Source organism: Bos indicus, chromosome 4 (assembly GCF_029378745.1).
Source record: "Bos indicus isolate NIAB-ARS_2022 breed Sahiwal x Tharparkar chromosome 4, NIAB-ARS_B.indTharparkar_mat_pri_1.0, whole genome shotgun sequence".
Lineage (NCBI taxonomy): Eukaryota > Metazoa > Chordata > Mammalia > Artiodactyla > Bovidae > Bos > Bos indicus.
This window is the reverse complement of record NC_091763.1, coordinates 30,468,190-30,494,435: the sequence shown is the minus strand read 5'-3', so window position 1 is coordinate 30,494,435 and position 26,246 is coordinate 30,468,190. Positions and strand designations below refer to the sequence as shown.

Genomic DNA, 26,246 nt, shown 5'->3' with positions numbered 1-26,246 from the left:
TTCTCAAGTATTCTCGTTTCAGAGTTAGTAAAGTCACCAGTGGACAAAGGAAAGAGAAAAACATATACAGTGTCAAATAATGACATGAAGAGCAGCAAAATGAGGCTGTGCCTTTGTAAGCTGAGTTCATAGAGTTTATGCCCCAGATAGCTAGACATGAGCAGTGAGAGAATCTGTGATATGTTAAGGACCAACAGATAAATGTTTACACAGAGAAATAAAGGACATCCTGAAAAGGAAAAGTTTCTATTTCCGTAGGGGTAGTATAATGATCGGAGAAGGCAATGGCACCCCACTCCAGTACTCTTGCCTGGAAAATCCCAGGGATGGGGGAGCCTGGTGGGCTGCCGTCTATGGAGTCGCACAGAGTCGGACATGACTGAAGTGACTTAGCAGCAGTAGCAGTATAATGATAGGAAGTTTTTTGACTGGAGATACTTGCCTATTTATTCATTTAATTTGTGTAGAAATTCAATTACCCAAATATGGTCTTTCCCTTTGCTCATATTAGGGTAGTTCTTAAACTACCTGACTCTTTGCATCTCTGACTCTTTGTGACCCCATGGACTGTATCCTTTCAGGCTTCTCAGTCCATAGGATTTTCCAGGCAAGAATACTGGAATAGGTTGCCATTTCCTACTCCAGGGGATCTTCCCAACCCAGCGATCCAATTCGCATCTCTTCTGTCTGTTGCACTGGGAGGTGGATTCTTTACCACTGCGCCATCAGGGAAATTCTGAATTCCAAACAAAACTGGAGACTATGACTAGAAATTTCCTTTATATACCACCTAGGTCTGTGCAGTATAGCTAAGATACACCTTAGATGATTTCTCTGATGCAGGTGTCATGGTTGGGAATGACTGAAGATGATGGAAAAAGCACAGGGTTTAGTATCATGATCTGGATTTGAAGCCAGCACCACAAATCACTAGCTGTGATGCTCTGGATTCATTTCTGAGCTTCATTGAGAAACTGTCTCATTCCTTTTGTATAAAATAAAAATAGCAATATAGTAATATTATTAGATGGTGGTTATTATTAGTGAGAACTTATAGAAAGTGTCAAGGGGAATGCATGATACATATCTAATACTCAATAAGCAATGTCATTTTTAGAAGTGTCTAAAGACTTCTCTTATCACTATAAAACTCATCATCATCATTTTCAAATGTACTAGTCTCTCCTCTCCTAGGAATCAGTGGGAAAAAATTTTTGTCACTCTTCACATTTCTTTCTTCATTGACTCCAAGGTGATATTTCTAAGACAACTTATCATGAGTGCATTTTACTGTTCTCCTGGTATGTTTTTCTTTTTACTTATTCTGGTAGTGCTGAAGCAGGTTGGATTTTATCACTTTTGAGCTTATTTCTACTGGGCAAAGAGGAGCAAATTTCACTCCCTCAACCCGGAATAGAACAATCAACAACCAGTATTGTTCCACTAAGGGTTACTTTAAATCATCCTTTAGGTTCACCTTGGATATAAAGCATAAAGGCAATGAAAAAAGTATCTGAGAATGACAGGTTAGAATTTTCTCTTCCCTGTTCAAAGAACCCTGACTATAAGAAATCTCAGCCATCTAATCCTATTGAAACTTGTCACTCCTATGGTCAAAATGATACATGTCAGTTGCTTCCATTTAATGATGTCCCTACTTTGATCAAGTTTTTCACTTTTAATAAAGTGACTTGTGGCAGAATTTAATGATTTTATGAACCTCTTTTTAGCTTCAAGAAAAGGACTGTCATTTTACACTGGTCATATTTCCCTGTCTGCTTCTTCAGTGACTGAATGATGGTTAGTGTTTAGAGAGAGTTGTTATTTTGAGTGCTGCCTGCAGATTGCAATAATTCACTTGTGAAGTGTTTAAGCAAGGCAGCTGATAAATCACAAAATTCTTCCCTTTCCCCCAGGGATCAGCTCTTGAAACTCATAAGGGAACTGAGGAAATTACTTTCTGATATCTCTTGGAATTATGTGGCATCCTAAGGTGCTGCTCCTGAGTGGAGAAAAACAAAGCTCAATATCTTCAGTGGGATATTAGCAGATCTATGAGCAATCTAGCTAAGAATGCCCTTGACTTACAACTATACACACACACACACATATATATCTTTTAAAAATCTCATAGTACACATATCTAGTTGCCTAACATTGGAGTTTTTCTAGGCGTCAGTCTGCTATACTTTTCAGGCCCCGATAACCTCACTTGGCTTTAAGCAGTCCCACAGATGTGCACAAAATGAATCTGACACTGATTAACCCAGATATTGCAGCCTTCTGTCAAAGAGCTGCTGAAGTGTTTCCATGTCAAGGCTGAGTCTCTTGTAACGGTGGTTAACGACTTTGTGCCCTAACTAGATACGGCCATGGGGTTACTGCTGCTCTGAGAGCAAGAAGGAAACCATAATTTATCTGATGTGGTTTTTTTGCTGAAGTGCATGCTAGCATTGGCAAATGGCAAGCCATTGTGCAAAATCCTAAGTAAGTTTCATGCAACTAAAGAGCCATCACTTCCGCTGTCACATATACCTCTTGTACTGTTTAAAGCAGTGTGGCAAAACACTGAAAATTAGGATGCAATGATGGATCTCTTTATACATGGAGAAAAGTTACTGTATAAACCCTATGATAAAAAAATAAAATTAAACTACAGTTGAGTATGGTCAATTTTATTATCTACCCACTCCAGTACTCTTGCCTGGAAAATCCCATGGATGGAGGGGCCTGGTAGGCTGCAGTCCACGGGGTCGCTAAGAGTCGGACACGACTGGGCAACTTCACTTTCACTTTTCACTTTCATGCATTGGAGGAGGAAATGGCAACCCACTCCAGTGTTCTTGCCTGGAGAATCCCAGGGACAGTGGGGCCTGGTGGGCTGCCGTCTATGGGGTCGCACAGAGTCGGACACAACTGAAGCGACTTAGCAGCACATTCATATTATAGGCACTGTAACTATTCTTAATGCTTCCTAATTCATTCATACATTTGGACACGCACACTACAAGTATGTATTAAATCCCTACTATGAGTAAATCATTGCACAAGGAAATATGCAGGGTATAAAGATGAATCAGATATAGTCTCTGACTTCAAGAGCTTGGTAAGACGTTGAAGCAAGAGCTAAAAAAACTTATATACCAAAAACTCTAACAGAAGAGAGCATGTGCTGTAATAGAGCTTTGTAGGTTGTCAGAGATGAAGACCTTGCTGCTGACTACGGTAATGCAGGAAAGCCTGCAGAAGCAGCAGCTGGTGGCAGGATAGGAACCCTGTAGAGAAAGTATAACTTTGATAGTCAGAGATGATTTCAACAGAGAGAGGAATGTGAACAAACGTACAGAGGTGGGCAACAGCCATGCACTCTGGGGGACAAGCAAGAGACTAGCTTGACCAGAAAACATAAAATCTATATAAACTGGAAAGCTACCTTGGTTTCAGATCGTGGAGGGTCCCAACTGTTAGACATTTGTTATTTTTCAAATAATGAAAAACTTTAGGTTTTTAAATTGGAAAGTGACATGATTAAAGAAATGTGTCAGGAAGATTAATTTGGTGGTGACAGGTACAGTGAATTATACATCTTCATTTTTGAGATGAACATGCTAAAGAAGCCCCTGAGGCAATTATCTGCTATTGTCATTATTTTCCAATCTAATGCTCTTCCCTTTAGCTTGAAAAATCAGAGGTGACTATACTACTCACACACAACTACATATTTATCATCCATATTTTTCATTCTTAGAGATTTAATAAGATTTCCTTTCCTTTTTATTGTCTGCCCTCCCTCCTTTCTCAGTGATTCTCAAAATTTTCTGAGTTGAGTACCTTACTGTACTTTGATTTCCTACTACTGCCTCTTGATGCTCAAAGATCTGGAATTAAGTATCACATTATTTTAAAACTTTTACAATAACTTCTAGAAACGTGATGATCAGTGCTAGTAATTACTGTTCTCCAAGACATGACAAACCTAGATGTATTAAAAAGCAGAGACATCACTTTGCTGACAATGGTCCGCATAGTCAAAGCTATGTTTTTCCAGTAATCATGCACAGATGTCAGAGTTCGACCATAAAGAAGGCTGAGTGCCAAAAAATTCTTTCAAAGTGTACTGCTGGAGAAGACTCTTGAGAGTCCCTTGGACTGCAAGGAGATCCAACCAGTCCATCCTAAAGGAGATCGGTCCTGGGTGTTCCTTGGAAGGACTGATGCTGAAGCTGAAGCTCTAATACTTTGGCCACCTGATGTGAAGAGCCGACTCACTGGGAAAGACCCTGACACTGGGAAAGATTGAAGGCAAAAAAAGAGGGCAACTTAGTGACTGAATAACAAGAAATAAGAACAGGATAACTGTTTTTGTGATATTCTTTGGACTGCAAGAAACAAATACTCAAGCTAGCTAAGTCATAGGAGGTAGATGGCATAGGGAAAGAAATGGCAAGTATACATGAGTAACAATAGCAACTGAAGTGTCATGGGATTCCAGAAAGAGGATATATACTCAAGCTGAGTTTTAGAAGAGTGGACACTTGATGCACAGCTGCTTTAGGTGCCTTAGAAGGAGTCTGAAGAGTTTCACTCCAGTGCTCTGCTTTTAACATGATCTAGCTTCTCTTGTATGTCAACTAGTTATCCTCTTCTTGTTGAATTACATATTCTTCAAGGTTTCTGATTATTCACAGCTCTACTTTCTGAGAACTTGGGTGTCTCATAATTGCTTATGGCCTTGGCCCTACCTATGGCTCTTCAAGTACATCCTTTCAGCATCAGCTCCTCTACTAATGCTTGATTCTTTCTAAGGTTCTAAAACAAAATTCCCAAGAATGAGGATCTAACTAATCAAGCTCATTGTTTTATGCCAAGTATGAGGTCACTGCTCAGACTGGCCAAATCTACTATGTTTGGAGGTCAACAGGACAGAAATGGCAAAATGTCCAGCAAAATTTGTATCCCCTTCCCACAATACAGCACTGCCATTCAAAAGTGCATGTATTTACTTTTTTATCTAGTGTAGCCATGTCACCAGTTCTTGACAACAGATTATGAACAGAATGTGTGTCACTTAAGGCAACTGAAAGGTACTATCTGTTCTAAACTCTTTCTCTTTCTACAGACAATAGAGGAATCACAAGACAAAAAGAGTCTGGGTCACTGAATCACCATGTGGAGGATGGCCACCAATATACCTGGAATATCTACAATAGACTCTAGCTCCTGAGTCTCAAACTTCTACCAGTAAGATTGAAATTTTGAGGTTTATTTGTCAAAACAAAGTACTTAGCACATCTTGACTCTATGTAGTCATAGAAAAGGTTATTATTTTTGTTTCCAAAGAGTGCTATAACATGGCTTCTCTGATAGCTCAGTTGGTAAAGAATCCACCTGCAGTGCAGGAGACCCCGGTTCAATTGCTGGGTTGGGAAGATCCACTGGAGAAGGGATATGCTACCTACTCCAGTATTCTTGGGCTTCCCTTGTGGCTCAGCTGGAAAAGAATCCACCAGCAATGCGGGAGACCTCGATTTGATCCCTCAGTTGGGAAGATCCCCTGGAGAAGGGAAAGGCTACTCACTCTAGTATTCTGGCCTGGAGAATTCCATGGACTGTATAGTTCATGGGGTCACACAGAGTTGGACACAACTGAGCTGCGACCGGCACACTAAGCACGGCCAAGAGGAGATACCCGATGTCCAAGGTCAGGGGCAGAAGCCGGGAGTACCCCATGCCTGAAGGGCGGAGAGCGGCGGCCAAGAGGAGTTACCCCACGTCCGAGGTCAGGGGCAGCGGCCGAGAGTGCCAGACTGCGATGGCGCAGGAACAGCCAAGGTGGCCGAGAAGAGCTACCCCACGTCTGAGGTCAGGGGTGGCGGCCGGGAGGAGCTACCCCACACCCCCACGCCCAAGGCCAGGGGCAGTGGCCGGGAGGAACAAGCCCACGTCCAGGGAGCCGTGGCTGCGCATGCACAGGAGGGCCTAGAGGAGCTATCCCACACTGAAGGTCAGGAAGGGCTGCGGTGAGGAGATACCTGTCGTCCAAGGTAAGGAGCAGTGGCTGCGCTTTGCTGGAGCAGCCGTGAAGAGATTCCCCATGCTCAAGGTAAGAGAAACCCAAGTAAGATGGTAGGTGTTGCAAGAAGGCATCTGAGGGCAGACACACTGAAATCATACTCACAGAAAACTAGTCAATCTAATCACACTACGACCACAGCCTTGTCTAACTCAGTGAAACTAAGCCATGCCCGTGGGGCAACCCAAGATGGGCGGGTCATGGTGGAGAGATTTGACAGAATGTGGTCCACTGGAGAAAGGAATGGCAAACCACTTCAGTATTCTTGCCTTGAGAACCCCATGAACAGTATGAAAAGGCAAAATGATAGGATACTGAAAGAGGAACTCCTCAGGTCAGTAGGTGCCCAATATGCTACTGGAGATCAGTGGAGAAATAACTCCAGAAAGAATGAAGGGATGGAGCCAAAGCAAAAAGAATACCCAGTTGTGGATGTGACTGGTGATAGAAGCAAGGTCCGATGCTGTAAAGAGCAATATTGCATAGGAACCTGGAATGTCAGGTCCATGAATCAAGGCAAATTGGAAGTGGTCAAACAGGAGATGGCAAGAGTGAATGTCAACATTCTAGGAATCAGTGAACTGAAATGGACTGGAATGGGTGAATTTAACTCAGATGACCATTATATCTACTACTGCGGGCAGGAATCCCTCAGAAGAAATAGAGTAGCCATCATGGTCAACAAAAGAGTCCTTAAATGCAGTACTTGGATGCAATCTCAAAAACAACAGAATGATCTCTGTTCATTTCCAAGGCAAACCATTCAGTATTACAGTAATCCAAGTCTATGCCCCAACCAGTAATGCTGAAGAAGCTGAAGTTGAATGGTTCTATGAAGACCTACAAGACCTTTTAGAACTAACACCCAAAAAAGATGTCCTTTTCATTATAGGGGACTGGAATGCAAAAGTAGGAAGTCAAGAAACACCTGGAGTAACAGGCAAATTTGGCCTTGGAATAAGGAATGAAGCAGGGCAAAGACTAATAGAGTTTTGCCAAGAACATGCACTGGTCATAACAAACACCCTCTTCCAACAACACAAGAGAAGACTCTATACATGGACATCACCAGACAGTCAACACCGAAATCAGATTGATCATATTCTTTGCAGCCAAAGATGGAGACGCTCTATACAGTCCGCACAAACAAGACCAGGAGCTGACTGTGGCTCAGACCATGAACTCCTTATTGCCAAATTCAGACTTAAATTGAAGAAAGTAGGGAAAACCACTAGACCATTCAGGTATGACCTCAATCAAGTCCCTTATGATTATACAGTGGAAGTGAGATATAGATTTAAGAGCCTAGATCTGATAGAGTGCCTGATGAACTATGGAATGAGGTTCGTGACATTGTACAGGAGACAGGGATCAAGGCCATTCCCATAGAAAAGAAATGCAAAAAAGCAAAATGGCTGTCTGGGGAGGCCTTACAAATAGCTGTGAAAAGAAGAGAAGCGAAAAGCAAAGGAGAAAAGGAAAGATAGAAACATCTGAATGCAGAGTTCCAAAGAATAGCAAGAAGAGATAAGAAAGCCTTCTTCAGCAATCAATGCAAATAAATAGAGGAAAACAACAGAATGGGAAAGACTAGAGATCTCTTCAAGAAAATCAGAGATACCAAGGGAACATTTCATGCAAAGATGGGCTCGATAAAGGACAGAAATGGTATGGACCTAACAGAAGCAGAAGATATTAAGAAGAGATGGCAAGAATACACAGAAGAAGTGTACAAAAAAGATCTTCACGACCCAGATAAATCACGATGGTGTGATCACTCACCTAGAGCCAGACATCCTGGAATGTGAAGTCAAGTGGGCCTTAGAAAGCATCACTATGAACAAAGCTAGTGGAGGTGATGGAATTCCAGTTGAGCTATTTCAAATCCTGAAAGACGATGCTGTGAAAGTGCTGCCCTCAATATGCCAGCAAATTTGGAAAACTCAGCAGTGGCCACGGGACTGGAAAAGGTCAGTTTTCATTTCAATCCCAAAGAAAGGCAATGCTAAAGAATGCTCAAACTACTGCACAATTGCACTCATCTCACACACTAGTAAAGTAATGCTCAAAATTCTCCAAGCCAGGCTTCAGCAATACGTGAACCATGAACTTCCAGATGTTCAAGCTGGTTTTAGGAAAGGCAGAGGAACCAGAGATCAAATTGCCAACATCTCCTGGATCATCGAAAAAGCAAGAGAGTTCCAGAAGAATATCTATTTCTGCTTTATTGACTATGCCAAAGCTTTTGACTGTGTGGATCATAATAAACTGTGGGAAATTCTGAAACAGATGGGAATTCCAGACCACCTGATCTGCCTCTTGAGAAATTTGTAGGCAGGTCAGGAAGCAACAGTTAGAACTGGACATGGAACAACAGACTGGTTCCAAATAGGAAAAGGAGTACATCAAGGCTGTATATTGTCATCCTGCTTATTTAACTTCTATGCAGAGTACATCATGAGAAACACTGGGCTGGAAGAAGCACAAGCTGGAATCAAGATTGCAAGGAGAAATATCAATAACCTCAGATATGCAGATGACACCAACCTTATGGCAGTGAGTGAAGTGAAGTGAAGTGAGTGAAGTGAAGAAGAACTAAAGAGCCTCTTGATGAAAGTGAAAGAGGAGAGTGAAAAAGTTGGCTTAAAGCTCAACATTCAGAAAACGAAGATTATGGCATCTGGTCCCATCACTTCATGGGAAATAGATGGGGAAACAGTGGAAACAGTGTCAGACTTTATTTTTGGGGGCTCCAAAATCACTGCAGATGGTGACAGCAGCCATGAAATTAAAAGACGCTTACTCCTTGGAAGGAAAGTTATAACCAACCTAGATAGCATATTCAAAAGCAGAGACATTACTTTGACAACAAAGGTTCGTATAGTCAAGGCTATGGTTTTTCCTGTGGTCATGTATGGATGTGAGAGTTGGACTGTGAAGAAAGCTGAGCGCCGAAGAATTGATGCTTTTGAACTGTGGTGTTGGAGAAGACTCTTGAGAGTTCCTTGGACTGCAAGGAGATCCAACCAGTCCATTCTAAAGGAGATCAGCCCTGGGATTTCTTTGGAAGGTATGATGGTGAAGCTGAAACTCCAGTACTTTGGCCACCTCATGCAAAGAGTTGACTCATTGGAAAAGACTCTGATGCTTGGAGGGATTGGGGGCAGGAGGAGAAGGGGACGACAGAGGATGAGATGGCTGGATGGCATCACTGACTCAGTGGACGTGAGTCTGGGTGAACTCTGGGAGTTGGTGATGGACAGGGAGGCCTGGCGTGCTGTGATTCATGGGGTCGCAAAGAGTGTGACATGACTGAGTGACTGAACTGAACTGAACTGAACTGAGCGACTTTAAAAAATTAAAAGAGTGCTATAACATAGCACCATAAACTAGATGGTTTAAAACAACAGAAATTTATTTACTCATAGTTGTGGAATCTGGAAGTTTGAAGTCAAGGGGGCTGCAGGGACATTTTGCTTCCAAAGGCTCTAGGGAAAAATCTTTCCTTGCCTCTTCCTACTTCCAGTAGTGGCCAGTAATCCTTGCTGTTCCTTGGTGAGCAGCTGCATCACTCACATCCCTGCCTCTGTTGTCACAAGGTCTCTATGTCTGATCTGTCCCTGTGTCTGAATCTCTCTCCCCTTTCTCCTATAAAGACACCAGCTATTGAGTTTGAGGGCCTGTCTTGATCCAGTATGGCATCATCTTAACCAATTATACTTACAAAGACCCTATTTTCAAATAAAGTCACATTGAGTTTCAAAGTGGACATGAGTATTTGCAAGACACTGTTCAATTCAGTATAGTCATCTAGTACAAAATCTGGCTCTGTAGAGTGCTTCTTTAGAAGATAATAAAGGCATATTGTTATTAAGATCAACTTATAAATAAAATTGCAAAAAATGTTATCTGTCTAACCTGCTGGAAAAAAAAAAAAGCTTAACACAAGAGTGAAGGTTTTGAGATCCAGTGTGCTATTCTTTGAGTTTCACATGCTTCTGCGCCTCAGTCCCAGGTACCACCACTAAGTTGCAATTAAAAGAAGCTTGCTTTGAACTGAACTCACATAAATCCAATTGTCTCATTTATTTGTTAAAAAAAATTTAAAGGCAGATGAAATTCCTCCCTTTATTGAACTTATAGTTTAGCCAGGAAGTCAGATACCAAACATTAATTATGCAAATAATTATTTAAGTGGCTTCCCTGGGTGGCTCAGATGATAAAGAATCTACCTGCAATGCGGAAGACCCAGGTTCAATCCCTGGGTTGGGAACCCCTGGAGAAGGAAATGGCAAACCACTCCAGTATTCTTGCCTGGGAGAAGCCCATGAACAGAGCCTGATGGGCTCCAAGTCCATGGGGTCTCAAAGTGTGGGATACAACTGAGTGACCAACATTTTCACTTTCAGGATTGTAATACACGCGGTGAAGGAGACTACAGATGTAATATGAGTATGAGATCTAACCAAGCCCTCTACTCTGGGCTGAAACTGAGGAGACATCTGCCGTGTGTGTTTGTACAACACCAGAGGGCATCTTCTACGCTGTAATCTATGTGAATAGTGCTCCTGGATCTTTTGCAGAGCCCAACCGATAAAGCTGAACATGCTGCTGCTGCTGCTAAGTCGCTTCAGTTGTGTCCGACTCTGTGTGACCCCATAGATGGCAGTCCACCAGGCTCCCCCGTCCCTGGGATTCTCCAGGCAAGAACACTGGAGTGGGTTGCCATTTCCTTCTCCAATGCATGAAAGTGAAAAGTGAAAGTGAAGTCGCTCAGTTGTGTCTGACTCTTAGCGACCCCATGGAATGCAGCCCACCAGGCTCCTCCATCCATGTGATTTTCCGGGCAAGAGTACTGAACAGGACAGCCCTGCAAAATATTAGGTAGGAATTATGTGAAGCAACTTAAGCTGGTGGGGGGGTGGAGAGGGTGGGGAGCTAGTGATAGTGCTAAAAGAATGCAGATAGTCATGGAAGAGGGAAGCACATATTACATGACCCAGATGTGGGAAGGTAACAACTATTTTATCGGTGGAACTAATAAAATTAGTTTTATTAATGGGATAATTTCCACTGGCAGAGTTATTGTGAGACACTGATGCTCTGTGAAGAAGCCCAGAGGCCAGCACAGAGGAGTGTTCAGTCTCTGTTTCCTTTTTTTCTTTATTTCCTAGAAACAAAGTGAACTTGGGGTCACCAATGTGACATTTAACGAATAGAAGCTAACTTAATTCACACCTCTACCACCAACATTTAAGGTTCTAGGACTACCAATGATTGCTAAGTAAGGTTTGCTCTCCAGGCAACCTGTGTGAGAAAGGAAGGCCATATCTGGACAAAATGAACACATTCATCTTGAGATGATCAAAAAGAGAACTGAAATTAAGCCACTACCCTCCCTATTGCACAGTCTGCACCCTTCCCCCCACCCACACTCCTGCGATCTTATACCCTACCACATCTGACACTTTGATATTTCAGGAAATAGCTTATGCTGTTCTTTTCCTATGTTCCTACTATACTTTTTCAACATTTTAATCTTCTTTTACCATGATAAAATATACATAACATGAAGTTTACTATTTAAACCACTTTTCAGTGTATAATTCAGTTCAATTAAGTATATTGATGATGCTACGCATTTCCAGAATGTTTTCATTGTCCTGAACAGAAACTCTGTACCCATCAAACAATATCCCCCTCTTCCTTCTTTCCCTCAGCCCCTGGTAAAGTCTATTCTTTCTGTCTCTATGAAATATGCTTATTCTGTTACCTCATATGTGGAATCATACACTGTATGTCCTTTATGTCTGGCTTATTTCCCTTACACAATGTCTTCAATGTTCATCCATGTTGTAGCATGAATCAGAATTGTTTTCCTTTTTATGACACATACCACATTTTGTTATACCACTCTTTCTTGTATAATTACTCTAATGCTATAATTTTCCTGTTTTCACTAGCTTGCGGGCACCATGATGGCAAATGTAGTGGGCAGAATTTCTGCAATGGATCTCCACAAATGTCCTGCCTGAGTCCCTGAGATCTGTGAATATGATGAGCTATCAATCTTGAGATTGTTTTGTTATATGGGAAGACTGGATTAGCCGGGGAGGCCCATTAAAGTACAGAATTTTCTCTAGCTGGTGACTGAAGAGGAAGGCAGAGAGATACAATGCACGAGGGGTATTCAACACTCCATTCAAAGATGGAGAGGTCTTGTGAAAAGAAATGTGGATGACCTGATTGTGAAAAATGCTGACAGAGGCCCTGGAAGAGAGACAGCAAAGAAACTTGGGACCTCAGTTTTATAATGGCAAGGAAATGAATTCTGCCCACAACATGAATGAATCTGGAAATGCATTTGTCCTCAGAATCCGTACCTGAGATCTGAGCCTGGTTAACACCTTGATTTTGGCCTGGTGAGACCCTCCCAGGCTGGACTTTCGACATACAACTGCTGCAAAATTGGGAGCTAATGACTGGGTGTTAGGTTACTAAATTTGCGGTAATTTGTTACCAAGCAATAGAAAGCTACTACAGCAGGCACTCTGCCTTTTTATGTTTAATCCCCAGTGTTTAGCCTAGTGCCTGGAACTGATTAGCTTCCCAATAAATGCTAACCATTTAAACTGAAGGAAGTGGCAAGAGGAAAGGACGATAGAAGGAGGAGATAAAGGAGGAAAAATGAAAAAAGAATGAAAAATAGAGGGGGATGAAGAAAAAAAAATGATCCAAATCACAAGTAGGGGAGAACATCGAAAGCTGATCTTCACTGGAGTGCATGATGGAAATGTGTCTAAAACATATTCGGATTATCCTTTACCTCCTCTAGAAATTCAGATGTCAATATTCTTTTTATTTTTACTAGATGTTTTGATTATTTAATTGTGTAAACTAGCCATTTGTTTAGTGTCCTTTGGCATGACTTGGCTTGAATGAACCGAAATCAAAAACATGATACTATTTGAATTAAAAACAGTTTAGATTTAAGGCTTGAACGTTCATTTTATGATCTCTCATACACCTGGATGGTGAAGAATGACCTGCTGGTAAAAGTCCCCGAGGGCAATAAGTCAAAGGGAATTGGGACATTAATGTGTCCAGATTTTGAAGGAACTTGAAATAAATAATTGTAAATTATTTTTGTGAAATTATATGCCTTATTCTATTCTAAGAAACAAAGAATGAGTTGATCCCTTGCATGACCACTTGTCTGAATTTTAAATAATGTAAACAGATGCCGAAGCTTTTGATATTTAAAATGTCACTTTTAGAGTTCCTCACATAAAAAGGAGGGTAATTTCCTTAACAGAAAATATCTTCCCATCCACATGCTACAGCCCTTGTAATTCTACCATTACACATTACTTTCTTTGGATTAAACACTGATGTTAAATCTTATGAAACACAGTCGTATTACCAGAAGGAGTAAAATGTAAATTCACTGATCTTTAAGTATTAATAAATGTATCCGATTATCTTTCTCTCCTTTGCACATAAGCAATGAAAATCTGTTTGTATAGGGCAATAATGAAGAGAAACTAGCCTCAAAAGCAAGTTTACTTTTATGGAATTATCTGTAGAGCAGGCCCTGGTTGAAAAATGGTGATTGAGTAGGAACTTAGATTTCACAACCTGATCTACTACACGGTTAAAGGTATCCTGAAATGACAAGAAAGGTTGACATAGAGCTTAGAGGCTTCTTTTATCTGATGAGACACATAAAGAGATCATGCCCATCAAGATGTTTATTAAAATGCTTTTTTGCCATCAATGCTATTCCTTTATTTCCTTATTAAAAATGATAAATAATATCTCTCCCCCCTACTTTATTGAGGTATAACTGACAAAGAAGATGTCTATTTTTCACTATGACAGTGTGACAATCTCATCTGGCTGAAGAAAAACAGGAATGTCTTTGGGCGTGTAACTCAAGAACAGAAGAGTACAGACTTCAAACAGAGATGGAAGGCTCTCATGTTCAGTGTTCACAAAAACCTTGGCTTCTCTGTCCTGCTCTCTTTCTTCCTGTCTCTGTCTTTCTCTCTTCTTTTTTTATCCACTCCCCACCCTCTCCAATCTTCTCTCTTTCTTTTTCTCTCTCTCTTTCCCTCCTGTGTACCATGTGTCAAATCTACCTTTCCCTGTGTTGGCTTTATTCTCTGGGAATTTCTTTTCCTTGCTAAAACAGATGGTATCCTACAGTGCTCCGAGGATATATTCTGCTTTATGGCCTATAATTTCAGATAGAAAAGATGCAGCACAAATACTGGGAATGACTCTGACTAGTCAAAGTTTTGTTGACCTTCCCATCCCTGTACACAGAGATGAGATTGGTCCTCTGTTCTACATATCACAGAGAAGTTCTTTACCAGAAAAAGAAGAGAGAGAAAAATGTTATAGGCAGATGAATCTCAGCTTACACAATCTAACTTCCAAGGTCTAACTGGATTGGTGGGATGAATCAATACATGGCTTCACTTCTTTATGGCTGAGAGCAAAGTTTCTATTTCACATTGATGTTACATAGTTTCAACACTTCTACAGCAGAGGAGAGAGAGGACAAGGACCTGGAGAGCAATACTGAGATTTTTATTATTATCTTTTACTGATGGCATCACTGACTCCATGGAAGTGAGTTTGAGTGAACTCTGGGAGTTGGTGATGGACAGGGAGGCCTGGCGTGCTGCGATTCATGGGGTCGCAAAGAGTCGGACACGACTGAGCGACTGAACTGAACTGAACTTTACTGTTATTCTCTTTTAAGAATACAACAGCTGGATCACTGCTCTACAAATAATAAACATTTTCAAAAGTATTGAAACTGTGCTGTTTTGATGAAGTTAGATTCCTGAGTTCCAACTTGACTGATGTAATCTGAGTTAAAATGTAGTTCCACCTTGCCAACAGTTAAGTGCTGGAATATTTAAAACAAAATGAAGAGTTTTAGGTTTAGGTTTCACTCTACCTTTCTTTCCCATTGAGGTAAAATTGGTATATACTCTTATATAAGTTTCAGGAGTTCAGTTCAGTTCAGTTGCTCAGTCATGTCCAACTCTTTGTGACCCCATGAACTGCAGCACACCAGGCCTCCCTGTCCATCACCAACTCCCGGAGTCCACCCAAACCCACGTCCATTGAGCTGGTGATGTCATCCAACCATCTCATCCTCTGTCGTCCCTTCTCCACCTGCCTTCAATCTTTTCCAGCATCAGGGTCTTTTCCAATGAGTCAGCTCTTCGCATCAGGTGGCCAAAGTATTGGAGTTTCAGCTTCAACATCAGTCCTTCCAATGAACACCCAGGACTGATATCATTTAGGATGGACTGGTTGGATCTTCTTGCAGTTCAAGGAACTCTCAAGAGTCTTCTCTAACACCACAGTTCAAAAGCATCAATCTTTTGGCACTTAGCTTTCTTTATAGTCTAACTCTCACATCCAAACACGACTACTGGAAAAACCATAGCCTTGACTAGATGGACCTTTGTTGGCAAAGTAATGTCTTTGCTTTTTAATACGCTGTCTAGGTTGGTCATAACTTTCCTTCTAAGGAGTAAGCGTCTTTTAATTTCATGGCTGCAATCACCATCTGCAGTGATTTTGGGTTATAATTTAATATCTGTGATTACTTTTGGTGATTACCACTAGAAGTCTAGTTAATGTCAATCAACAGCACAGGAACCGAGAACTTACAAATAAACGAGCTGGATTTAGAGAAGGCAGAAAAACCAGAGATCAAACTGCCAAATCATCAGTTCAGTTCAGTCGCTCAGTTGTGTCCGACTCTTTGTGACTCCATGAATCACAGCACGCCAGGCCTCCCTGTCCATCACCGACTCCCAGAGTTTACCCAAACTCGTGTCCATCAAGTCAGTGATGCCATCCAGCCATCCCATCCTCTGTTGTCCCTTCTCCTCCTGCCCCCAATCCCTCTCAGCATCAGTCTTTTCCAATGAGTCAACTTTTTGCATGAGGTGGCCAAAGTACTGGAGTTTCAGCTTTAGCATCAGTCCTTCCAATGAACACCCAGGACTGATCTCCTTTAGAATGGACTGGTTGGATCTCCTTGCAGTCCAAGGGACTTTCAAGAGTCTTCTCCAACACCGAATCATAGATCATAGAAAAAGCAAGAGATTCCAGAAAACATCTACTTTTGCTTTATTGACTATGCCAAAGCCTTTGACTGTGTGAATCACAGCAAACTGTGGAAAAATTTTAAAGAGATTGGAATACCAGACCACTTCACCTGCCCCCTCAGAAACCTGTATCCAGGTCAAGATGCAATAGTTAGAACTGGACATGGAACGATAGACTGGTTCAAAACCGGGAAAGGAGTATGTCAAGGCTATATATTGTCACCCTGCTTATTTAACTTATATGCAGAGTACATATTGGGCTGGATGAATCACAAGCCAGAATCAAGATTGCCAAGAGAAATATCAGTAACCTCAAATATGCAGATGACACCACCCTAATGGCAGAAAGTCAAGAGGAACTAAAGAGCCTCTTTTCAAGGGTGAATTAGGAAAGTGAAAAAGCTGCCTTAAAACTGAACATTCAAAAAACTAAGATCATGGCATCCAGTCCCATCACTTCATGGCAAATAGATGGGGAAATAATGGAAACAGTGACAGACTTTATTTTCTTGGGCTCCAAAATCACTGTGGAAGATGACTGCAGACATGAAATCAAAAGACGCTTGCTCCTTGGAAGAAGAACTATGACAAACCAAGACAGCATATTAAAAAGTAGAGACATCACTTTGCCAACACAGGTCCATATAGTCAAAGCTATGGTTTTTCAAGTAGTCATGTATGGATGTGAGAGTTGGACCATAAAGAAGGCTGAACGCTCAAGAATTGATGCTTTCAAACTGTGGTGTTGGAGAAGATGCTTGAGAGTCCCTTGGGCAGCAAGGAAATTAAACCAGTCAATCCTAAAGGAAATCAGTCCTGAATATTCATTGGAAGGACTGATGCTGAAGCTAAAGCTCCAGTACTCTGGCCACTTGATACGAAGAAGAGATTCACTGGAAAAGAGCTTGATGCTGGAAAAGACTGAGGGTAGTAGGAAAAGGGAGCAAAAGAGGATGAGATTGTTGGATGGCATCACCGACTCTACGGACACAAGTTTGAGCAAACTCTGGGTGATAGAGAAAGACAGGGAAGACTGATGTGCTGTAATCCATGGGGTCACCAAGAGTTGGATATGACTTAGTGACTGAACTACAACAACCATGCAGTTGATGTCCACTTATTCCCCCAACCCCACAAAACTATTCCCTTCTGGTAACCATGCATCTGTTCTCTGTATTTATGAGTTTGTTTTCTTTGCTCATTTAAGATTTCACAGGTGGGTTATTTCATAGGAATTTTCTTCTCTGTCTGATTTATCTCAATTAATGTAATATCTTCAAGGTATATTTATGTTGCAAAAGCAAGGTATCATTTTTTAAGCTTGAGTAATATTCCATATTGTGTGTGTGTGTGTGTGTGTGTGTGTGTGTGTGTGCTCGCGTGCGCATGCGCGTATCACATCATCTTTATCCCTTCAACTTTCCACAGACACTTAGGCTGCTTTCATATCTTGGCTATTATGAATAATGCTGTGATGGGGTACATATATTTCTTTTCAAATTAGTGTTTTCATATTATCTGGATAAGTACACAGAAGTGAAATAGCTGGATCACACGGTGGTTCTACTTTTAATTTTTTTAGGAAATCTCCATACTTTTATCCATCGTGGCTATACCAGTTTACATTCCCACCAACAAGGCACAAAAGTTCCCTTTTCTCGGTCTCCTTGTCAACAACTGTTCTTTCCTGTCTTCTTGAAGATAACCATTCTGACAGGTCTAAGGCAATATCTTGTGGTTGGATTTGCATTTTCCTTATGGTAAGTGCTGTTGACCATTTTCACACACGTGTTGGCCATTTGTTTGTCTTCTTTGGAAAAAATGCCTATTAAGCTCCTCTTTCAAAAAATTTGTTTTTTGTTGTTAAGTTGTATTAGTTCTCAATATATTTTGGGTATTAACCCTTTATTGAATACATAATTCAAAATATCTTCCCCCATTCACTAGATTGCTTTTTAATTTTAATGACGGTTTCCTTTGCTGCATAAACGTTTTTTGTTTGGTGTAATTCTGTTTATTGTTGCTTTTGTTTCTCCTGCTTTTGGAGGTAGATACAGAAAAACACTGCCAAGACTGATTTCAAGTAGCTCACCACATACGTTTTCTACCAGGAATTTTATGGTTTGGGGTCTTACATTGAAGCCTTTAATCCATTTTGAGTTAATTTTTTCTAGATGTGAGAGAGTGGTCTAGTTTTATTCTTTTATATATGGATGCCCATTTTCCCCAAAAACAGTTACTGGAAAGACTGTTTCCCCCACAATATAATCTTGCCTCCTTTGTGTTACACTGATCATATAAACATAGATTTATTTCTGGGCTCTCTATTCTGTTCCATTCATCTTTGTGCCTTTTTTTTTTTTTTGGTGCCCTTACTAAACTGTTTTGATTATCATAACTTTCTAATATGGTCTGAGGTCAGGGAGTATGATACTTTCAGCTTTGTTTTTCTTTCTCATTGCTTTGGCTTCTCAGGATCTTTTGTGTCTCTGTACAAATTTAAGAATTTTGTTCCAGCTCTGTGAAAAATGACATTTAATAAAGACTTCACTGAATCTGTAGACTACTATCAGCAGTATGGACATTTTAACAGTATTAATTTTTCTAATCCATGAGTTGACTATATCTTTCCATTTATTTGTATCTTCTTCAATTTCTTTTAATGATATATTACCATTTTCGGTATATAAGTCTTTCATCTCCTTAAATTTATTCCTAGGTATTTTATCTTTTTTGATGCAGGTGTAAATGGAATTCTTCTCTTAATTTCTCTTTCTGGTAATTAATTATTAGTGTATCAAAATGCTACAGATTTCAGTGTACTGGTTTTATATCTTGTAACTTCACTGAATTAATTTATTATTTCTAACTTTTTTTAAAGTGGAATCTTCAGGGTTTTCTGTATATAGTACAAGTCATACATAAAGTGATGATTTTACTTTTTCCTTTTTTATTTAGATACCTCTTGTTTTATTTTTCTTGCCTAACTGTCATGGCAAGGACTCCCAATATTATGTTAAATAAAAACAGTGAGAGTGGGCATTCTTCTCTTGTCCTAATCTTAGAGAAAAAGCTTTGAACTTTTCACCACTGAATACAGTATGAGTTGTGGGTTTGTCATAAATGATCTTTATTATGTTGAGGATGCTCCCTCTATATCTATTTTGTGGAGAGGTTCTTAACATAAATGGATGTTGAAATGCTTTTTGTGAAATGCTTTTTGTCAATCTACTGAGATCATGTGATTTTTATAATTCATTTTGTTAATGTGGTGTATTGATTCATTTGTTGATGTTATATCATCCTTACATCCTTGGGAAAAATCCCATTTGATCACTGTGTGTGATCCTTGTAATGTATTGTTGAATTTGGCTTACTACTATTTTCTGGAAAATTTTTGCATCTATATTCAGCAAGGCTACTAATCTTGATGATTTTGTGTGTGTGGTGTCCTTGTCTGGTTTTGCTATCAGGATAATGCTGCTGCTACTGCTAAGTCACTTCAGTTGTGTCTGACTCTGTGCGACCCCATAGACGGCAGCTTACCAGGCTCCCCTGTCCCTGGGATTCTCCAGGCAAGAACACTGGAGTGGGTTGCCATTTCCTTCTCCAATGCATGAAAATGAAAGTGAAGTCGCTCAGTCGTATCCGACTCTTAGCGACCCCATGGTCTGTAGCCTACTAAGATCCTCTGTCCATGGGATTTTCCAGGCAAGAGTACTGGAGTGGGGTGCCATTGCCTTCTCCACAGGATAATGCTATCTTTATAAAACGAGTTAGGAAGGATTCCTTCCTCTTCAGTTTTTTCAAAGAGTTTGGGAAGGATAGATATTACATTTTCTTTGAATGTTTGATAGAATTAAACAGTGAAGCTGTCTGGTCTGAGACTTTGTTTTTTGGGAGGTTTTTATTACTGATTGAATTTATTTATATTCAGATTTTCCATCTCTTCATGGTTCAGTCTTGGAAAAGTATATGTTTCTACAAATTTATTCTTTATTCATTTCTTCTATGTTGCCCAAGTTGTGGGCATATAACTGTTTGTAGTAGAGTCCTGTGATCTTTTGCATTTCATTGTATCAGTTACAACTTCTCTCTCATTTCTGATTTTTTTGAACTTTTTTTTCCCCTTGGTCAGTCTATCTAAATGTTGCCAATTTTTAAAATCTTTTCAAAGAACTAAGAAGAGCTAGTTACCTAAATCTAAAGAAACAGATTTTCTCTATTATCTTTTTAGTCTCTATTTTATTTATTTCCACTCTGATGTTTATTATTTTTTCTTTTTCTATTAACTTTGGGCTTTGATTATTTTTTCTAGATATCTGGGCTTCCCTGGTGACTCAGAGGGTAAAGCGTCTGCTTTGGGCTTTGATTATTTTTTTCTAGATATTTAATGAAAAGAAAGATTGTTTATTTAAGGTTTTTATTAATGAGGTGAACCTGTATTACTAGTAACTTCTGTTGTAAAACTTTTGCTGCATTCCATAGGTTTTGGTACATTGTACTTCTGTTTTCATTTGTATCTAGGTATTTTTTTATTTCTCCTTTTATTTCTTCAGTGACCCACTGCATGTTGTTTATCTCCACATTTTTTTTCTAGTTTTCTTCTTGTAACTGATTTCTAGTTTCACACCACTGTGGTTGGAAAAGATGCTTCCCTATCATTATAATGATCTTGAATTTCCTGGGACATTTTTGGGACCTAACGTGTGATCTATCCTAGAGAATGTTCTATGTGCATTTGAGAAGAATGTTTACTCTGCTGCTTTTGGATAGACTGCTTTGTATTTATCTATAAAGTCCATCTGGTGTAATGTGCCATTTTATTGTGATTTTATGTAATGTGATTTTAAATCAATGTTTCCTTACTGATATTGTCTGATCATTGATGCTAAATTCTCCTACTACTATTGTATTGCTGTCAAGTTCTCCCTTTAGGTCCATTAATTTTGTTTTATATATTTTGATGTTCCTATGTTGGATGCATACACATTTTATAAACATCTCATATATTTTATATCTTTCCACAGTACTGACTTTTTATAATTATGTAATGGCCTTTTTTGTCTTTTATTACGATCTTTGTTTTAAAGTATTTTACCTGAGTTACACCAGGCTTTTTGTTTCTGTTTGCATGGACTGTCTTTCTCCATCCTTCACTTTCAGTCTGCGTGTCCTTACTTCTTCTGTCCTTAATTCTTACTTCTGAAATAAAGATGAATATTTGTAATGATGAAAGGTACAGTTCACAAAGAAGATAGACATCATAAACCATCAGACACCTAACAACAAAGAAACAAGGACTCATAAAGCAAAAATCAGAAGAAATATAAGCGAAAAGGAAAAAAATATACAATCATAGTGAGACATAATAACATTTTTCTGAGAATACTTTATCAAGTGCACAAAAAATAAGAATAGAAGCATCTTGAACGATGTCATTGATATTTTCAATATAACATTTCTATTTCTGTTTATATTAATATCATATCCTACACAAATATATTTAAAATTCTGTCATATGTTGTTATTAGGTGTCCATAGCACATTTAGGGAAACTGGCAAAAAGATAACCATTATTAAATTTCAAAAGGTAGAATTATTTTTTTTTGTAATTCAGTTATACATATACACGTACATTGTTTTTGAAATTCTCCATTATAGGTTATTACAAGATATTGACTATAGTTCCCTGTGCTATGCAGTAAACTTTTGTTGCTTGTTGCCTATTATTTTAAAATAAAAATCTAGCATTCTAGTCATAGTGAGTCAAACAAGTTGAATCAAAATGTCATAAATTTTTTAGTTAGGCAAAAATTTAAAAGCTTCCTAAAATACATATAATATACATATTATTTATATATATTGTATACAAGAGCTTTTCTACTACACTTGATAAAGGCTTGAGAAAGAACATCAAAAAAAAGAAGAGATGGAAAAATTGGAAAACATAACTAAATGAAATGGGAGTACTGAATATGAAATAGAAAAAGTAAACCAAAGCAAATAAAAGTAAAAGATCCTCATATAGTCCAGTGGACTTTAAACAAGACTGCTCATTAGAAACATACCTGGAGCTCTGGCCAAAAAAACAAAACAACAAAACTTGAGCATTTGTATTTTTCAAAAAATTCCAAGATAATTCTGATATGCATATGAATTTTAAAAAGTGATTACAGGTTTTTTTCCTAATAAATGGTAGTTTTGGTGATAATAGAAATCTGTTATTTTTCTGTCGACCAATCATGATACAATGGTATTAAGCGAGTGATATTTATATAATCACAATAGTGAAAGATGTTTATCAGTTTTCACAATTAATAGCCAGACAAAAGAAAAAAAGATAATTACAACTGCACACCAAAATGGGAACATGATTAACCTAACAGTACAAAAATAACCAAAAATAATTACAAACAATTTGGGGGTCAAGCAGAGTGATGTTGTAAGTGGAAGTGCATACACATGCACATGTTTTCATCTGCTCAGCCAGTCTGTTTTTTGCTGGGTGCTTTAATTCATCTGTATCTTTCTTAATTTGGGGGGGTTTATTTCCTATAGGTAGGTGTTTTCCTTTTCTTGTTTCCTGCCTAGAGAAGTTCCTTTAGCATTTGTTGTAAAGCTGGTTTGGTGGTGTTGAATTCTCTTAACTTGTGCTTGTCTGGAAAGCTCTTGATTTCGCCATCAAATCTGAAGGAGAGTCTTGCTGGGTGGAGTATTCTTGGTTGTTCTGCTGTGATTTCTACCATTCTGTCTTCCAGGTTAAGTATCCACTCTTCTCCCTCAGTTATTCTGCTATTGATTCCTTCTAGTGTCTCATTCATCTCTGTTTTTTTGTTCTTTAGTTCTCAGTTCAATTCAGTTCAGTCACTCAGTAAAGTCCAACTCTCTGCAACACCATAGACTGCAGCATGCCAGGCTTCCCTGTCCATCACCAACTCCCAGAACTTGCTCAAACTCACGTCCATCAAGTCGTTGAAGCTATCTAACCATCTCTTCCTCTGTCATCCCCTTTTCCTCCTGCCTTCAAATGTTCCCAGCATCAGGGTCTGTTCTAATAAGTCAGTTTTTGCATCAGGTGGCCAAAGTACTGGAGCTTCAGCTTCAGCATCAGTCCTTTCAATGAATATTCAGGACTGATTTCCTTTAGGATTGACTGGTTTGATTTCCTTGCAGTCCAAGGGACTCTCAAGAGTCTTCTCCAACACCACACTTCAAAAGCATCACAATTCTTCAGCACTCAGCTTTCTTTATGGTTCAACTCTCACATCCATACATGACTACTGGAAAAAGCCATAGCTTTGACTAGATAGACCTTTTTGGCAAAGTAATGTCTCTGCTTTTTAATATGATATCTAGGTTTGTCATAGCTTTTCTTCCAAGGAGCAAGTGTCTTTTAATTTCATGGCTGCAGTCAACATCTGCAGTGATTTCAGAGCCCAAGAAAATAGTCTGTCAGTTTCCATTGTTTCCCCGCATATAAGTTAAATAAACAGGGTGACAATATACAGCCTTGACATACTCCTTTTCCAATTTGGAACCGGTCCATTGTTCCATGTCCAACTATAAACATTGCTTCTTGACCTGCATACAGATTTCTCATGAGGCAAGTAAGCTGGTCTGGTATTCCCATTTCTTGAAGAATTTTCCACAGTTTTTTTGTGATCCACACAGTCAAAGGCTTTGGTATAGTCAATAAAGCATAAGTAGATGTTTTTCTCAAACTCTCTTGCTTTTTCGATGATCCGGTGGATGTTGGCATTTTCATCTCTGGTTCCTCTGCCTTTTCTAAATCCAGCTTGGACATCTGGAAGTTATAGGTTCACATAATGTCGAAGCCTAACTTGGAGAATTTTCAGCATTACTTTGCAAGCATGTGAGGTGAGTGCAATTGTGTGATAGTTTGAACATTCTTTGGCATTGCCTTTCTTTGGGATTGGAATGAAAACTGACCCTTTCCAGTCCTGTGGCCATTGCTGAGTTTTCCACATTTGCTGGCACACTGAGTGTTGCACTTTAACAGCATCATCTTTTAGGATTTGCAGTAGCTCAGCTGGAATTTCATCACCTCCACTAGCTCTGTTCATACTGATACTTCCTAAGGCCAACTTGACTTCACATTCTAAAATGTCTGGCTCTAGGTGAGTGATCATACCATCATAGTTATCTAGGTCATTAAGACCTTTTTTGTATAGTTCTTCTGTGTTCTTGCCATCTCTTTTTAATATCTTCTGCTTTTGTTAGGTCCATATCGTTCCTGTCCTTTATTGTGCCCATCTTTGTATGAAATATTGGTGTCTCTTTGGTAAAGATTTCTTGCATCTTCTCAAGCTTTGCCTCCATTCTTTTTCTGAGATTCTGGATCATCTTCACTATCATTATTCTGAATTCTTTTTCTGGAAGGTTGCCTATCTCCACTTCATTTACTTGTTTTTTGGGGTTTTATCTTGTCCTCTCATCTGGGACATAACTTCTGCTTTTTCATGATGATTAACTTTGTGTAGCATGGTTTTTGTTTTAATTGCTGTGGGATTGTGGTTCTTCTTCTGTCTGCCCTCTGATGGAGGACCGTAAGGTTTGTGTAAGCATCCTGGTGGGAAGGACTGGTGGTGGGAAAAGCTGGGTCTTGCTCTGGTGGGCAGGGTCTTGCTCAGTAAAGTTTAATCCAATTATCTAATATGGCTGGGGTTGTGCTCCGTTCTTGGCAATTTTTTGGCCTGAGGCAGACCAGCCCTAGAGTCTGGTTTGGGTTATGTATGGTTGTTTATGACTGGGTTAATGGCAACCTCCAAGAGGTATACACTATGGGGGACCTTCCCAGACTGGTGTCCCCGACCGTGTGGCAAGTTCCTGCCAACTTATATCTCCACAAAAGACCCTCCAACACTAGTAGGTAATAGGTAGTTTTGGTTCAGTCTCCTATGGGGTCACTGCTCCTTTCCTCTGAATCTTGGTGCACATAAGGTTTTATTTGTGCCCTCCATGACTGGAGTCTTTCTTTCTCCTACTCCTGCGGATGTCTTGTAATCAAATCCTGCTGGGCTTCTCAGATTCCCTGGGGATTCCCATTCCCTTTGTTAGATCCCCAGGCTGGGAAGCCTGATGTGGGGTTCAGAACCTTTACAACACTGGGAGAACTTCTTTGGTATTGTTCTCTAGATTGTGGGTCACCCACCCTGCAGTTCGGATAGGACTGAGCGACTAAACAACACCACCCTGCAGCTATGGGATTTGATTTTATCATGACTGTGTCCCTCCTTCTGTCCCACTGTGGCTTCTTCTTCGTCTTTGGACATGAGGTATCTTTTGTTCTGGTAGGTTCCAGCATCCTCCTGTTGATGGTTATTCACCAGCTAGCTGTGATTTGGGTGCTCTCACAGGAGATGAGCACACATCCTTCTACTCTGTCATCTTGATCTGGAAGTCTTTGTGTGTCCTTACTTCTGAAGTAAGTCTCTTATAGGTAAAACATAGATGAGTCTTTTTTTTTTTTTAATCCATTCAGCCATGCTTTGTCTCTTCATTGGAGAATTCAGTGCGATTTTACTTAAAGTAATTATTGATAGGAATGTACTTACTGTCATTTTGTTAACTGTTTTCTCTTTTTGTAGTTCCTCTCTGTTCCTTCTCTTTCTCCCTTCCTGAGTGGTTTGATAGCTTTCTTTAGTATTATGTTGAGGTTACTTTCTCATTTTGTTTTGTTATTTACTATAAATTTCTGTTTTGTTGTTATTGTGAGGTTCACATACAACATCCTATGTATACGATGTTCTAAGTTGGTAACGACTTAAACTTGAACACATTACAGAACTTTACATGTTTATTTCCTCCACACTGAATAAGCTTGATGTTACCTTTTACATATTTATATTTTATGTATTTCTTACCTAAGTAATGTAGTTTTAGTTAACTTCAATACTTTTTTCTTTTAACTTTCATACTGACTTTATAAGTGATTTATTCATTAACTTTATATTTACCTTTTCTAGTAAGATTTTTACTTTGGTATATGTTCTTGTTACTAATTAGTGCCA

At 39.4% G+C, this 26,246-nt stretch overlaps 1 long non-coding RNA gene across 7 annotated transcripts in view; it reads right to left on the bottom strand.

The window, feature by feature from the left end:
* LOC139182678 (uncharacterized) overlaps nucleotides 1-26,246 on the bottom strand; it is a 230,868-nt gene that overhangs the window by 47,341 nt on the left and 157,281 nt on the right. For all 7 annotated transcript variants that reach the window (XR_011566195.1, XR_011566196.1, XR_011566197.1 and 4 more), the window contains one exon: nucleotides 21,314-21,417. This is a non-coding gene — a long non-coding RNA (uncharacterized lncRNA). The remainder of the gene's footprint in view (nucleotides 1-21,313; nucleotides 21,418-26,246) is intronic.